Source organism: Phycodurus eques, chromosome 3 (assembly GCF_024500275.1).
Source record: "Phycodurus eques isolate BA_2022a chromosome 3, UOR_Pequ_1.1, whole genome shotgun sequence".
NCBI lineage: Eukaryota > Metazoa > Chordata > Actinopteri > Syngnathiformes > Syngnathidae > Phycodurus > Phycodurus eques.
This window is the reverse complement of record NC_084527.1, coordinates 17203336-17218553: the sequence shown is the minus strand read 5'-3', so window position 1 is coordinate 17218553 and position 15218 is coordinate 17203336. Positions and strand designations below refer to the sequence as shown.

Sequence of the window (15218 nt, the reverse complement as noted above, 5' to 3'; positions counted from 1 at the left end):
ACATACATCAAATTAATTGGCCTAACCTACATAGTGTGGATCACAGCACACTGACAGGACCAAATCAGTTGATTATAAATAAAGCCAGCTTTTATAATGCTTTAAAAAAATGCTCCACATTCTGTTTAACATTGAACACCACAGTAACTCTTAGAACACCACACATTACTTTCATTTCCTGAAACTGCCTACAAACCCAGAAATTTATTATTTCAAGCTATGCAAAGCAGTGAATGAGCAAACTCCCTGTCTTCCTCTCGACAGTTTTGAACACTGCTTGATAGATTCCCTCTCACCCCCTCGACTGCGAGGTGAGTGCGACCTTTAGAGGCGCTTATGTAGCGGACATGACACACAAAAGATGCCACCCGGCACCCCAGCCTCGCACTACCGCCGCTCCCCGCTGAGGTAGATGTTAACTCCAGAGTCACACGCAGACTCTAAACGGATCAACAATAAACTCTCTTCAACAAGACACAGACATTTGCTTTACCTTGCCGACGCTAAGTGAATCACGGCTGCCTGGCACTTCAAAGCGGAGACCCAAGGATGGCGAGTTCGCCCCCGGACACTAAGTTAATTAACTCCCCGCCACTCGAAGGATTGCACCAATAAAGGCACCTCCACCCTGCTGAGTACCACCACTTGGGAGTTTGAACAGGCAACAGCGACACCCACGGGCGACGGAACAACACTACAGACATGGGTTCATAAGACAGTCTGTGACTCGACTGGGAGTTACTATTTTAAGAACCTAACATGAACGCCACTACTGACTGTATTGCTGCAAACCTGAATGTCTAACGTCGAATATGTTGTTAACTGACCCAGATGAAGTGTTCCACCCAACAGCACAAATGTCACATGAAAATAGTAATGTCTCCACACCACACTGCCTGACTCGCCTGCCTCAAACGTGTTCCAGACACGTAAGTCCAACATTGCGGTCTACTAAAAGTACGGATTAGTGCATATTTGGGTTTATATTAATGAGACCAGGAGTCCTCAGCTATACGCATTCACTACACGCCCATTCTGCTCATCTCACGTCACAAATCCCCTCCTTTGCCAATGTTTGTCTGTAACTTGTTTGTTTTGTGTTTTATCCTTTAGAAATCCCTTTTTATTATTAAATTTTCTATAAAATGCATCACTTGCATTGATTATGTGTGTTTGGGTTCGGAACAAAACCTCTAGAAAGTCTAGAACTCAAAGTTCCTAAAATGTAGCCACCTTCCGATAAGAGACTGATTAAAAAGGTTTGTCGTCATTTCGCCTCAAGTTAAACTTGTAAAAAATATGACGTGCTGCCCCTCATATATATAAAATATATTTATTTATATATAAATTACGATAACCCGGAAGTGACACAGGCGTCGCTTCCAATTCATCGTTTCCTTTTAAATTAAGCACAATTCTTATTTCATTCCATAAACGCTACACTCACTTAAACACACGCTGTGAAAACACAGACAAGAAAAGAGTGGTACACATGTACTCACAGTCCCTGTTTATGGCAGACATCAAACCTGTCACTCTGAGCAATACCATATAGCCTAGATCACTACTGCAAAAATAACAATAGCAATTTAGCAATATCACTTTTTTCAGACCAAGTATGAGTACTTATACATTTGTGTGACATTTTAAAATCCAAGTCTTGCCACACATTTCACTTAAATGTGGCTAGTAACACATCATTTCAGTTATGTTGTTTCTCAGTCTGAACAATAGGGAACACTATATTAAAGGAATACATGAAGTAGATAAGAGACGAAGAAGAACATAATTTCTGGTGGATACACAAGTTGGAAAAAGAATGGCATGTAACCTCTGTAACTATAAAATAATCTATGTACAAAGAAATACCAGAGAATTACACAAGTTGTAAAATACTGTAAAACAGCGACAGGACAACTGAAATTATACTTTAGCACACCATCACTTCCTTCTTTTTACTTGACGTGCCACGCTGCAGTGGCTTTGTAAAAGGCCGTCGCCACCTCACTGGAGTTCATCCAGTTTCCACAACATAATTTGCGGTCGGCTAATAAAGTGTTTGTCTGTGTTTACTTTAAAGTATCTGTGTCGTTACTATTGAATACTTTTTTCCAGTCTGAGTACGAGTAAAACAACTCCAAAGAGATCTAGTATTTTAACAATGTTAACAATGTTTTACTTATAATACATTCCAAGATGCATTACTTTGATTTTCCTCCTTTCGATTTCCATCTGATCTTTATAAAAACAGTTATCTGCATATGAATTCAGCAAGCATCTTAGAGTACTGAGATTGATTTGACAGGCTAGGCATTTTTCAGCATCTCTGCAATTAAAAATGACAGTCCATTTGCGCTTTGCAAACAAGGTCTGTATTTATTGGTTTGCAGAGCAAGGGAGTGGGATCCGAGCCCGAAACTTCAGACAAGATGAATGTGGCGACGCATTCCAACACAGAGCCGTTCGCTTGACATCTGATCACCCGCGATGCATGTTGATATGTGCACATCTGAATAGACTTAAAAAAACTCAAAACTCAAAGCAAATTCTAACCTTTTTACATCTGAAAAAAATCCCTCTTCTCATGGCAGATGTTGAGCCTATGAAAAGATTCATTCTACATCCGATTTCACTGACAATTCATGCATTTTTTGTTTTATTAAATTTCCTCTCTTCTTAATTTAAAATATATATATAGATTTTTCTATATTACAACAAAAAACACAAATTCCTGTTCAAATGCATTGAGATAATATCAAAGCAACATGAGTCACAAACATGAAAACTAAAACAGTTAAGTTACTAAATTTCATCCACTGATGAATCTTTTGGCCATGACAATACAATGAGATAAAATAATTCTACAAACTGAAGAACTAATAATAATTATTATAATAATTATAAATAATAATAATAATAATCAAGGAAAATTGATTGGTGGATGTAATATATTAATATATATTAATATGAAAATGTCATTATTAAACTGAATATATTGGCCAATGGAGTGTAGTTCTAAATAACTACAGAACATCCATCCATCCATCCATCCATTTTCCTTCGCTTATCCGAGGTCAGCTCGCGGGGGCAGCAGCCTCAGCAGGGAAGCCCAGACTTCCCTCTCCTCAGCCACTTCCTCCAGCTCTTCCGAAGGGATCCCGAGGCGTTTCCAGGCCAACCAAGAGACGTAGTCTCGCCAGCGTGTCCTGGGTCATCCCTGGGATCTCCTCCCGTTGGGATGTGCCCGGAACAGCTCACCAGGGAGGCGTTCGGGAGGCATCCGAATCAGATGCCCGAGTCACCTCATCTGGCTCCGGAGGAGGAGCGGCTCTACTCTGAGCTCCTCCCGGATGACTGAGCTTCTCACCCTATCTCTAAGGAGAGCCTGGACACCCTGCGTAGGAAACTAATTTCGGCCGCTTGTATCCGCGATCTTGTTCTATCGCTGTGGCTCATAGCCATAAGTGAAGGTAGGAACGTAGATCGACCAGTAAATCGAGAGCTTCGCCTTTCGGCTTAGTTTATTCTTCACCACAACGTTCCGATACAAAGTCCGTATTACTGCAGACGCTGCACCGATCCGCCTGTCGATCTCCTGTTCCATTCTTCCCTCAGTCGTGAACAAGACCCCAAGATACTTTAACTCCTCCACTTGGGGCAGGATCTCATCCCCGACCCGGAGAGGACACTCCACCCTTTTCTGACTGAGGACCATAGTCTCAGATTTGGAGATGCTTATTCTCATCCCAGCCGCTTCACAATCGGCTGCGTACCGCTCCAGTGAGATCATGGTTTGATGAAGCCAACAGAACCACATCATCTGCAAAAAGCAGAGATGCAATACTGAGGCCCTGAAACCGGAGCCCCGCTACGCCTTGGCTGCGCCTAGAAATTCTGTCCATAAACATTATGAACAGAATTGGTGACAAAGGGCAGCCCTGACGGCAATGCGGACCAAACTCTGACACTGGTCGTACAGCCTTCTCCAACTCCACAAAACACATGTAGACTGGTTGGGCGAACTCCCATGCACCCTCGAGGACCCTGCAGAGCGTGTAGAGCTGGTCCACTGTTCCACTGCCAGGACGAAAACCACACTGCTCCTCCTGAATCTGAGATTCGACTTCCCGATGGACCCTCCTCTCCAGCAACCCTGAATAGACCATACCAGGGAGGATGAGGAGTGTGATCCCCCTGTAGTTGGAACACACCCTCCGGTCCCCCTTTTTTAAAAAGGGGGGACCACCACCCAAGTCTGCCAATCCAGAGGCACTGTCCCCGATGTCCACGCGATGTTGCAGAGGCGTGTCAACCAGGACAGCACTACAACATCCAGAGCCTTTAGGAACTCCGGCCGAATCTCATCCACACCTGAGGTCTTGCCGACGAGGAGCTTTTTAACCATCTCGATGACCTCAACCCCAGAGATAGGAGACCGCGCCTCAGAGACCCCATACTCTGCTTCCTCATGGGAAGGCGTGTCGGTGAAATTGAGGAGGTCTTGAAATATTCTCCCCACCGACTCACAACGTCCCGAGTCGAGGTCAGCAGTGCCCCATCCCCACTATACACAGTGTAGATGGTGCACTGTTTCCCCCTCCTGAGACGCCGGATGGTGGACCAGAATTTCCTCTTAAGCCGTTCGGAAATCGTTCTCCATGGCCTCACCAAACTCCTCCGACGCCGAGGTTTTGCCTCAGCGACCACTAAAGCTGCATTCCGCTTGGCCAGCTGGTACCCATCTGCTGCCTCAGGAGTCCCATAGGCCAAAAAGGTCCGATAGGACCCCTTGTTCAGCTTGACGGCATCCCTTACCGCTGGTGTCCACCAACGAGTTCAGGGTTTGCCGCCACGACAGGCACCGACTACCTTATGGCCACAGCTCCGCTCGGCCGCCTCACCAATGGAGGCGCGGAACATGGTCCACTCGGACTCAATGTCCCCCGCCTCCACCGAGGCGTGGGTTCTGCCGGAGGTGGGAGTTGAAACTCCTTCTGACAGGGGATTCTGCCAGACGTTCCCAACAGACCCTCACAATACGTTTGGACCTGCCAGGTTGGATTGGCATCTTCCCCCACCATCTGAGCCAACTCACCACCAGGTGGTGATCAGTTGACAGCTCCGCCCCTCTCTGCAGCCGCAAGTCTGATGACACGACCACAAAGTCGACCATCGAACTGCGACCTATGGTGACCTGGTGCCAAAGTGCACGTGTGGACACCCTTATGCTTGAACATGGTGTTCGTTATGGACAATCCGTGGTGAGCACAGAAGTCCAATAACAGAACACCGCTCGGGTTCTGAATGGGTGGGCCCATTCCTCCCAATCACGCCCCTCAAGGTCTCACTGTTATTGCCCATGTGAGCATTGAAGTCACTGAGCAGAACGAGGGAGTCCCCAGCGGGAGCGCTCTTCAGCACCCCCTCCAAAAAGGGTGGGTACTTTTCCCACAGGTGGTGAGCCCATGGGAAGGGGGACCCACATTACCCTTTTGGGCTGTGCCCGGCCGGGCCCCATGGGTGCAGGGAGAAAGGGAAAAAGCGATCCAATAATTGTTCTCCTTATACAGGTCTTTGGAGACGTGCTTTGTCTGGTCCCTCACCTAGGACATGTTTGTCATAAAGCCCCAGACTCCTAGGATCATTGGGACACACAAACCCCTCCATCATGATAAGGTGACGGCTCAAGGAAGGGACTACAGAACATAATAAACATATTGTTAATGAATACCTCTCTGAGTCTGCCACAAGTGAAAATTGTAATCTTGATAAAGGTAGAATTCCCCACTGTGTATTGTCACCCAAAACGTTTGTACAATAGATTCAGGAAAACAATATTGCCTGGGGATGTTCAGTTTGATTCAGTTCCAGCTGCATAAGTTGAGCTGATGTTATTCCATCCAAACAATCAAGTTAGGCATCCAAACAAAGGCAGGCTTGAATGGGAACGTGTAATTGTAGTCACAGGTAGTGGTCAGCTAATCCAAAGCACCTTTTGAAACGCCCGCGCTCAGCGCTTTGATGGAGTAAACTAAATTTGTGAGCAAGATAAGCTTGTTAGAGCCAGGCTGTTCCTCCCACCTGCTCCTCAGACTTTGTTCAACCCCATGAGCTGGTGCCCAAACAAGCTTGAAGACATCACTAAATGCTATGTTGAGAGGAATCCATTTAAAATTTCCTTCATGAGTGCAAAATTAGACAATAAGATCCATGTGCATCTGATGTGAGCTTTTGATTTTCTACCAACATTGTTACACAAAGCAGAAGTAACCCTATTTGTAGTGACAGATGGCAAAGGAGCAACATTTGTAAGTTTGAGCCGAACAAATACTCATCTCCTCATTAGCATGAGATTTGGTGTACAAACTTTGTGCCCTTATTAGAAGTACCTTTGCTGGTGCAAAATAAACAGAATAATGCAGCGAGGGCAGTCAGAGGAGGTACACTCTTCCCTATCTTATAAATACAGCACATGCATGCAAATCGTATCGCTGACAGCATTGCCCTACCTGTGCTGCTTTAACTGTATGTGGTGAGGCCTCATTTAGTCTTTTTAGCCTGCAGCAACTGTGTGTGCAAGAGATGCATGTATTTCCACTAAGTCACAGTGCAAAGTATAGGGCTGTCTGCGCACTAAACTCATGGTAGCATGAAAGGGATGATGCTATGGACCATCAACCCCACAAACAGGGCATAAACGTTGCTCAAACCTGACAAGGACTTGTGTAGAAATGTTCATGATTAATAGAAAGAGGCATCCTGGAAAACTCCATCCATACGTACAGTACATTCATAGCCTTGCTCAGTGGCCGGGGGGTGAGATACTGTAAGTAAATGAGTAAAGTTTATTGGTAGAGAAGATTTCAACACACTAAACCAAAGTTACATTACATTATACATTAGCTAAGAAAAAAAAAGCAGTTGAAGATACAAGTTGAAACTATAATGGCATCAAGAGACAAACAATTAGAGACAGAGTAGTGTAAGATATTCAAAACACAGGGAAAGCCAGTGTAAATAGGCGTATTGAGCCTAGTGTATTGAGCCTTTGAATGTTGATGAATGAAAGTGCATTTCTTATGTCAGGGGGCAGTTTGCTCTATAATTGAGGACCAGCACTTAGAAGTGCTCTGTCACGTTTTTTGCTCAAGCAGGGACTGTGGGACATGGAGGAGACCTTGGCTGGAGGATCTGAGGGATCTGGTGTCTCAATGGGGATGTATGATACCACCTATGTAGCTGGGGGTGAGGGTGTGGAGACCTTTAAACACCATAAGTAGTACAGTGGAACTTCAGAGTTCCTATGCTCTAGTTTTCGTCGTCATCTTTTCATCTAAAGTTTGTCTCAGTTTTCATACATCCACTCAGTTTTCATACAAAAACCCAACCCAGAAAAATTCTTAAATGAGGGGCGATATACTGTACCAACAATATGCTTTGTCGGGGTTGGTTGGCCCACCCCCCAAAAAAACAGATTTAATTTTTTTTTTTAAAAACGACTGGTTAGCACATGTGCCTCACAGTTCTGGGGACCGTGGTTCAAATCCCGGCCCCGCCTGTGTGGCGTTTGCATGTTCTACCTGTGCCTGGGTGGGTTTTCTCCGGGCACTCCGGTTTCCTCCCACATCCCAAAAACATGCGTGGTAGGTTGATTGAAGACTTGCCCGTAGGTGTGATTGTGAGTGCGAATGGTTGTTTGTTTCTATGTGCCCTTCAATTGGCTGGCGACCGGTTCAGGGTGTACCCTGCCTCCCGCCTGAAGATAGCTGGGATAGGCTCCAGCATCCCCGCGACCATAGTGAGGATAAGTGATAAAGGTAATGGATAAATGGATGGATGAATAAAAGGGTGAAAAAAATCCCCCAAATAGGTGAAGCCGCAGGTCCCAGTCTGCGGGTATTCGGAGGTCCACTGTACCAGTCAATCACAGGTCTGACCGAGACAGACAGCAAATCACACACAAACTCATGCATATGGGCAATTTAAAGTTTTCAATTAACTTAAGATTCCTACATTTTGTTGGGTTTACATCTATATATACAGTTGTAGGATACCTCTGAGTGTTTTGCCTCACCTGAAAGATAAGACCATGTGCAGGATATTTACCAGAAGATAGAAAATGTGCCTAATTATGAAAAGCCATGCAAAATTTAGATTACAAAAAAAGTCTAATCAACAAATAACATCATTTCAAATTGACTATACAGTCGAGGAATAAGCCTTTTCCTAATTGCTTATTGAGTTAAACATGTATAGTTTGATATATCAAATCAGCCGAAACAGATTAGACGGACACATAATAAATAGATTTTTTTTCTGCTTTAGTGTTCTGGCATACAAACAGCTCCTTAATTAGCTCAGCCCATGGTGGACAAACGCCCAATAACGTATTAAACCCAAAAGCACAGGTGGTCATCATGAATAGCTGTGGACCAAAACTGGTGAAAATAAGAAAGCTATGTTTCTAAACAGCTAATGACCTGATCATGACCACACTAAAATATTATTTTTAAAGATGGTACACCGTCTCTGGCTTCTGTTGGGATAATTTTTAATTTATATGCAAATGGTGACAATCACAGTGGAGGTAAAATAATAAAAACAATTATATTTTTGATCTTGGAAAAACGACAAAGCGCTTTAATAGTACACTTAGCTTAGGGGAGGAGTTCAGAGAATTGCCTTAGATTCACAGAATAAAGAATAGTTAATAGACAACTGAATGATTCACTTTGGCACAAGCCATGAGTGTGGAAGGATTTTCTGTAAATTCGATCGGTACTTGGCCTTCTTTTGTTCAGTATTTATACACTTCCGCGTGGTCATATCGTACATATGCAATCCTCGAGTTACGATGCACTCGACCTATGACGTTTCGACTTTACGACGCCCGTGCCTTGTCTCTCATTTTGTCCCAGCACCATAGTATTTCTGCTTAGCTAGTGCATAGTGCTTGTCTGTGTTTGTGTGCCAGGAGTATCTTTGCCTTTTTCGCCCTCCTTTTTTCACACTCTCAGCAGTAATGGTAAGTACAGCATCTTATTTTTTTTTTATTTTAATGTATTTTAGTTTCTTCATACGAAGTGTTAACCTTTCCTGCTACGGTCACCTGACCGTGGTCGGTAGATGCAGGGGTTAACTCCCTTCTCTCGTTGTACAGCTGAGCTGGGTGGCGGCAACAATAAAGGCACGAAGCACCGATTTGCTGCTTTAATGGCTTTATTAGCTCCTCTGCACATTCAACGTCAACGGGTCCTCCGCTAATCCCTTCTCTTCCCCGGTCGCCGTCACTACACTTGCTACTGTACACACTCGCTCCTTCGCAGTCCCGTCTCACTCACACATTGACGCACACGCCTACACACACTGAGCTTGCTGTCACAATCACGTGGGACAATATCCGTAAATTTCGACTTTAACGGTGAAATCCGACTTATGTGGAAAATCGTGTTACGTCGCCAGTGTAGGAACGGAACTCGTCCGTAAATCGAGGACTTCCTGTATAAGATTAGCTGTCACTGTTAAGCTGATGATACCCAACTACAGATGTCACGAAAACTAACCCACGTGATTGCTGTCTCGCTGAGGTTAAACAGTGGATGTCCTCTATCTTTTTGCTTCTTAACCCTGAGAAAACAGAATTTTTGATTATTGGCTAGTGCTAGACACTCGCCCTTGTTTAAGGACACCACTCTATGGGTTTCGACAAAAGTAACATTACCAAAAGTGGCCTACATGCATTGGCTCCCAGTCCACTTCAGATGAGATTTCAAGGTTTTGTTACTGATAAAACATTACACGGCTGAGCACCCTCCTATCTCCCTGACTTAGTTAGTTGTACCATATGTTCTGTCCCGAAACCTACGCTCGCAACACGCCGGTCTTTTGGTGACTCTGAGAGCCAGAAAGCCCACAGGCTCAAAGCCATTTTCTATTCAGGCTCCAGTACTCTGGAATGCCCTACCTGTGGATATTAGAGCTGCTTCCTCAGTAGAAATGTTTAAATCCCAACTTAAGAATTCTTTTTAAACTTAGGCATTTAGTTAAAGTACATGTGGGCCTCTCCTAGTCGGGGAAGGGGCTAGGTGGCGGGTTTAGATCAGGGATCTCTTTGTCAACTGTGGGCCTGTGAAGCCCTTTGAGAATCTTTTGTGATGAAGGGCTATACAAATAAACTTGACTTGGCTTGGAATTAGATTGTGACTTTCTGATTGTGACCACTGAAAAATGCTAATTTCCAACTTATCACACAACATTGGGCTATGTTGGTTAATTTCCCAACATGATAACTTTGCACTGACTCTATGGTGGTGACTAAGAATATATTTGTCGCTTTTTAACAAAGTGTGGTCCATCTATACTTTTATCAATTTTCTATACTGCTTACCCTTATACTGTAAGGGTCGTAGGTGTGCTGGCATTTATTCAAACTGACTTCTAGCGATGGGCAGGGTATACCCTGGATTGCTCCACAGCAAGGCCACAAGGCATATATAGACAAAAATATCCTGTTCAGGAGAGCACTGGCGCCTATCCTAGCTGACTTTGGGCAAAACGCAGACTACAACCTCAAATGGTCGCCAGTCAGTTGCAGGGCACATACAGACATGAACAACCACTCACACTCACAATTACACCGTCACTGAGTGGGAACTGAACCCACATTACCTGCACAAAAGTCAGGCGAATGCACCACTATACCATCAGTGACTTGTACGTAAAACCATTTCAGCTTTTTAAGCCTGACTAGAAAACTCTTGGAGTAGTTTGGTGAATGTGGTGTTTAGATCATTATGATAAGTTGTTGTACAGTTATTGAAGAGGTATTTTCCCATATAGAACTAGATTTTAATCCTTTTCTTAATTTGAACAGCATCTTTGTATTGTATTAAAAGCTATTGGCACTTGGTGTTTGTGCCTTAATTACAATCAATATATAACAACCCATAAAACTAATATGCAGTTTTTCTTGTGTCAGAATGATAGCACACTCAAACAGTGAATGGATAGTGTGCAGCAGTCTGACTCATTTTCTGCGGAGCATCCCCGTCCCTATGCCTGCAAAATATGAACTTATGCTGATCAGTGTGACACTGACCAGCCTGAATATGTCTGAAACATTGTCTCTCTGACATGCGACAGCAAAAAAAGCCAAATGTGGAAGGGGACTACAGGGAAAAAGCTCAACATATAATCAGCAGTACTGAGGTGAGGATTGAAATACTGTATGTTACATAGCAGGATGACTTGTTTTGGCAGGACATTACAATGAAGTCAGCTGGTTGGTCGGTCAAGGCACATCTCTCAGCCAAAAGCGGAAAGGGATAAAACATGGGAAGAAAGCATAGTGGCGAAAGGAGGCAAGCACACAAACAGTTTTACATGGCACGGACATCACTATGCATTAGACAGCAGCTTCTTCCTCCTCTCCAATCTGATTACTTCCACTCTCCGTCTTTATAGGGCAGTGCCATGGATGAAGCAATTCTGCAGTTGGCATCATTTCGGAGTATCTGTTACTCAGACCAGACATATTTTGGTCTTCACTTTGGGCCTAGAATTCTTGAACTAGCCATTTATTGTTGCAAAGTTATTTTAAAATGGTTTCCTTCTCAACCACATCTGCAGTAATGACAAAAATGAAAATCATCACCAGCTGACTGGCTGCTCTATCTGCAGTTTTTAATTATGAAGAAACATTCATGGTTCCTAACCTTTTTGAAATGAATAATTTACCTCACATAATTGAGTACAAGACTTTACTTTAGACTTAATTTGAGTAAAATATTTAGAAACTATACATGCAAATATTGAAAGATTTGATTTGTTCTTCATAGGTATGTAATTTTTTTTTTTTTTTGATGAGCTGGAAGAAATCACATTCCTTTACAGTGAGGCGTGTGATCTACATTCTACAAGTTTAATTTACCATGCGCTCGATAAAGAGCTACAATTACATTTGTTGACTCGCTCAACATTTAGTCAAGCTTCATCATCACACCTGTTCAATGTTTCATGTCACATATACCATAATATTCCATCCACATTGTTTGTGTTGCCTTGGCAATACAATGTGACATGAAAGGTGGGTGGAGCTTACAAAGGAGTGTTGATAAGAATCACATTGTTTTCAGAATTTATTCCCTTGTGTAGCACTTACTGTATGTTGGTTCATTAATTGTGGACCTCACTATGGACATCTTTAATTAGTCATTTCCTAATTCATTGGATTAAAAGGCAAATTTTGACAGGGAAATAAACTGCACAGTTCAAACTTGTTTATGGTCAAGTCTTTGGAAAGGCCGACTTTTTCTAGTCATATTCCTTATTATATAATGTATTATTTTCATTTTCCATTCACATTTGTATTTGCTTGGATAATACTTTCACATTTGCATTGAGATTGTACTGTACAAATCGTTCACTGACCATAAAGTCATTGTCCCATTCGTTTTCCCCTTTGTGACTAGACCTAACCACAATATGCACACTAAAAGAATATTGAATTCATATATTTTTTTCAATAATGGGGGCACTTTTCAGCACTCTACCTGATATTATTAGAGCCACTTTAAGCAGGCTGCAGTAACACAGATGGAGCCTCAGTTCAGCTTGTCAAGTTTACTCGAAATGGCTGCGGGGACAGATGAAGGGAATTGGCAATGGCAACACCAACAGGAAGGAAATCAACCATGATGCTGTGGGTCATTTAAAGCTCTCACAGCAAGGAGAACAACATCTGTGACTTTCATAGTGTGTCAGTATGAGTGAAGATGAAAAATGGCCTTGATGCTGCCTTTGTGCAAGACCCGGTAGAGTTCATTCTTTTCTTAATGTTTACTGTGACTGAACAATGTGATGGACACAGTGATGATATTAGCAGTAAGGAGTATGTCCCAATGTTTCATTCTTGTACAGAATCCAATCAGTAATACACACAACCACACAAACACATAGAAAGAAAGGAGTACTGCATATAAGAATGGCGTATTTCTGTAGTTGGCATAGTTTCTGATCATTCTAAATACTGGATTAGTAGCTGTACTACTGTGGCATGCACAGTGAAAGCCTGCATATACGCGGTTTGGCATTCGCAGAGTTGGCTGTTCTGTTGCCGGGTTTTGAATGCACCTCCTGTGTAGTCTACATTGGTGTTACAATTTACCTGTGTTCCCTAATATGTATTATTGTGTTTAAATGCCAAAAGGTGAGGTTAATGACTTGAAATGTTTTTGTAAAGTGCTCGTGCGCATATTTGTTGACCTTTGTGTTATTTAGTTATTTAGGTTAGTATGCTAACTAATAGTATTGATGAGCCTGTTACTGTGAAGGTAGTTTGTGCGTGTTGAATAATATTTCTATTAAATACAGCCATTAATGTATCATGGTTACATGGTTGTGTACATTCTCGATGCATGATGTTGTTGCTTTGCTTGTTATTCTTTGTCTGTGTTGTTACAGACCACATTAAATACATCACTTTCAAATGGAATACCAGTCAATTACTCTTAGGTTTTTACTATTTGTGGAATGGCTCAGTCCCCATCCTCCGCAAATAGATGGGGTTTACTGTGGCATGTTTATGTACAAGACACGAAGATGTCTAAATGTACAGCGGTGAATGGTGGGGAGATTCAATACACATTTAAAGCACAAGATTCACATACAAAATCAATTTGGGTTCAGGGTTCCTCTATCGACAATTCTGGCAGATTCCACACTTATAGCTAGCGCTGCTGCAGACTCATGAATCCATCATCGCCAGATGAAACAGATACGTGCATCCTACGTTAGCTGAGAGCCAGCGAGGGGAAGGTAGAGAGAAAAGTGTGGGATGGAAGCACGCAATGGATGTCTTGTGGAAAGATAAGATGGCGTCCTTGGATAATGAAAAGTAACACACTCTCCAGCAGCCACATACAGAACGTTTATGGGCATGTAGATTTGGAGGCAGGGGATGCTTAAAAACCACCGACTGTAAGTGAATCAAGGTAGCAGATGGAGTCACCATAGATTTGATCATTTAATTTGGTAGCTAATTTAATGATCATGCTAGCTGTATGTAAATTCAATAAAACAATGGAGGAAAAAATTATAGTGAAGAGGATTACACAATAAGGCTCTAGCTAACGCCTTAATAAAATTGACAACATGCATGTGTAGATTAGGTTGACGAGGGACGAAGGGTAATTAAAACAGCAATTTATTTTCTACCTATTCTACAGAAAAATCCCCCAATTATTCCCTTGCAAAAGCCCTCCCTACCCAACCATTATGGAGCGGAAATAATTATTTTTCGCAGCCATTGTAAAAGTCTATAAAAACAAAATAGCTTTTTTTTCTCAAGCAAATAGAAATAAAGCTGTAAAAAGCCATAAACAAGTAGCAGAACACAGCAGTCTCCTCTAATGAAGCTATCTAAATATTGGTTTTATTTCAGCACAAAACTGGGAGTTTTTGTCCAACACTACACAAGACCGTTTTAGTAGAATTAGTCATTAGTGTATTGTTTAATGTTGTAGGAATGCAGGGTATCTATGGAGTGCTATTAACTATATTTCTGTTTGTCATTTGCTAATGACTAATTTAGTTCCGGGGTTTTGGGGTTCAGGCTTCCTAAAAAAAACAATACATGAATGAATGAATATATGAATGAATAAATGAATAAATGGATGAACAGATGCAACTGATGTGTGTATCTTTTCATCTGCAAATCAGGTGCATGAATTTATTAAATATAATTGAATTTATGATGAAAAGAAATCCTAACTTTGTCATATGCAATTTGCAACAAAACGGAATGGTATAGGTGTAGTGAGAAAAATACAAACAGTAGTGAAATTATGAGCAACCAGTGGAATAAAGAAATTACTTAACACAATGAGAATGTTGACTTGGTAGATCAGAAGGAAAAAGCATCTTTATCTCTCTCCGACTATATCTATACGGTGTGACAGCAAGAAAAACGCTGGATTTGGCAACAAATATAAAGACTATTTTTATTTGTTTATTTTTATTGGCGGCACAGTGGGTGACTGGTTAGAGCCTCAGCCTCACAGTTCTGAGGACCCTGGTTCAATCCCCTGCCACGCCTGTGTGGAGTTTGCATGTTCTCCCCGTGCCTGCGTGGGTTTTCTCCGGGCACTCCGGTTTCCTCCCAGATCCCAAAAACAGGCATTAATTGGAGACTCTAAATTGCCCGTAGGTGTGACTGTGAG

At 42.4% G+C, this 15218-nt stretch overlaps 1 protein-coding gene across 2 annotated transcripts in view; it reads right to left on the bottom strand.

Moving 5' to 3' along the window:
* The window catches only part of LOC133400069 (EGF-like repeat and discoidin I-like domain-containing protein 3), a 109061-nt gene that overhangs the window by 14392 nt on the left and 79451 nt on the right, over window positions 1-15218 (bottom strand). The window lies entirely within an intron of this gene.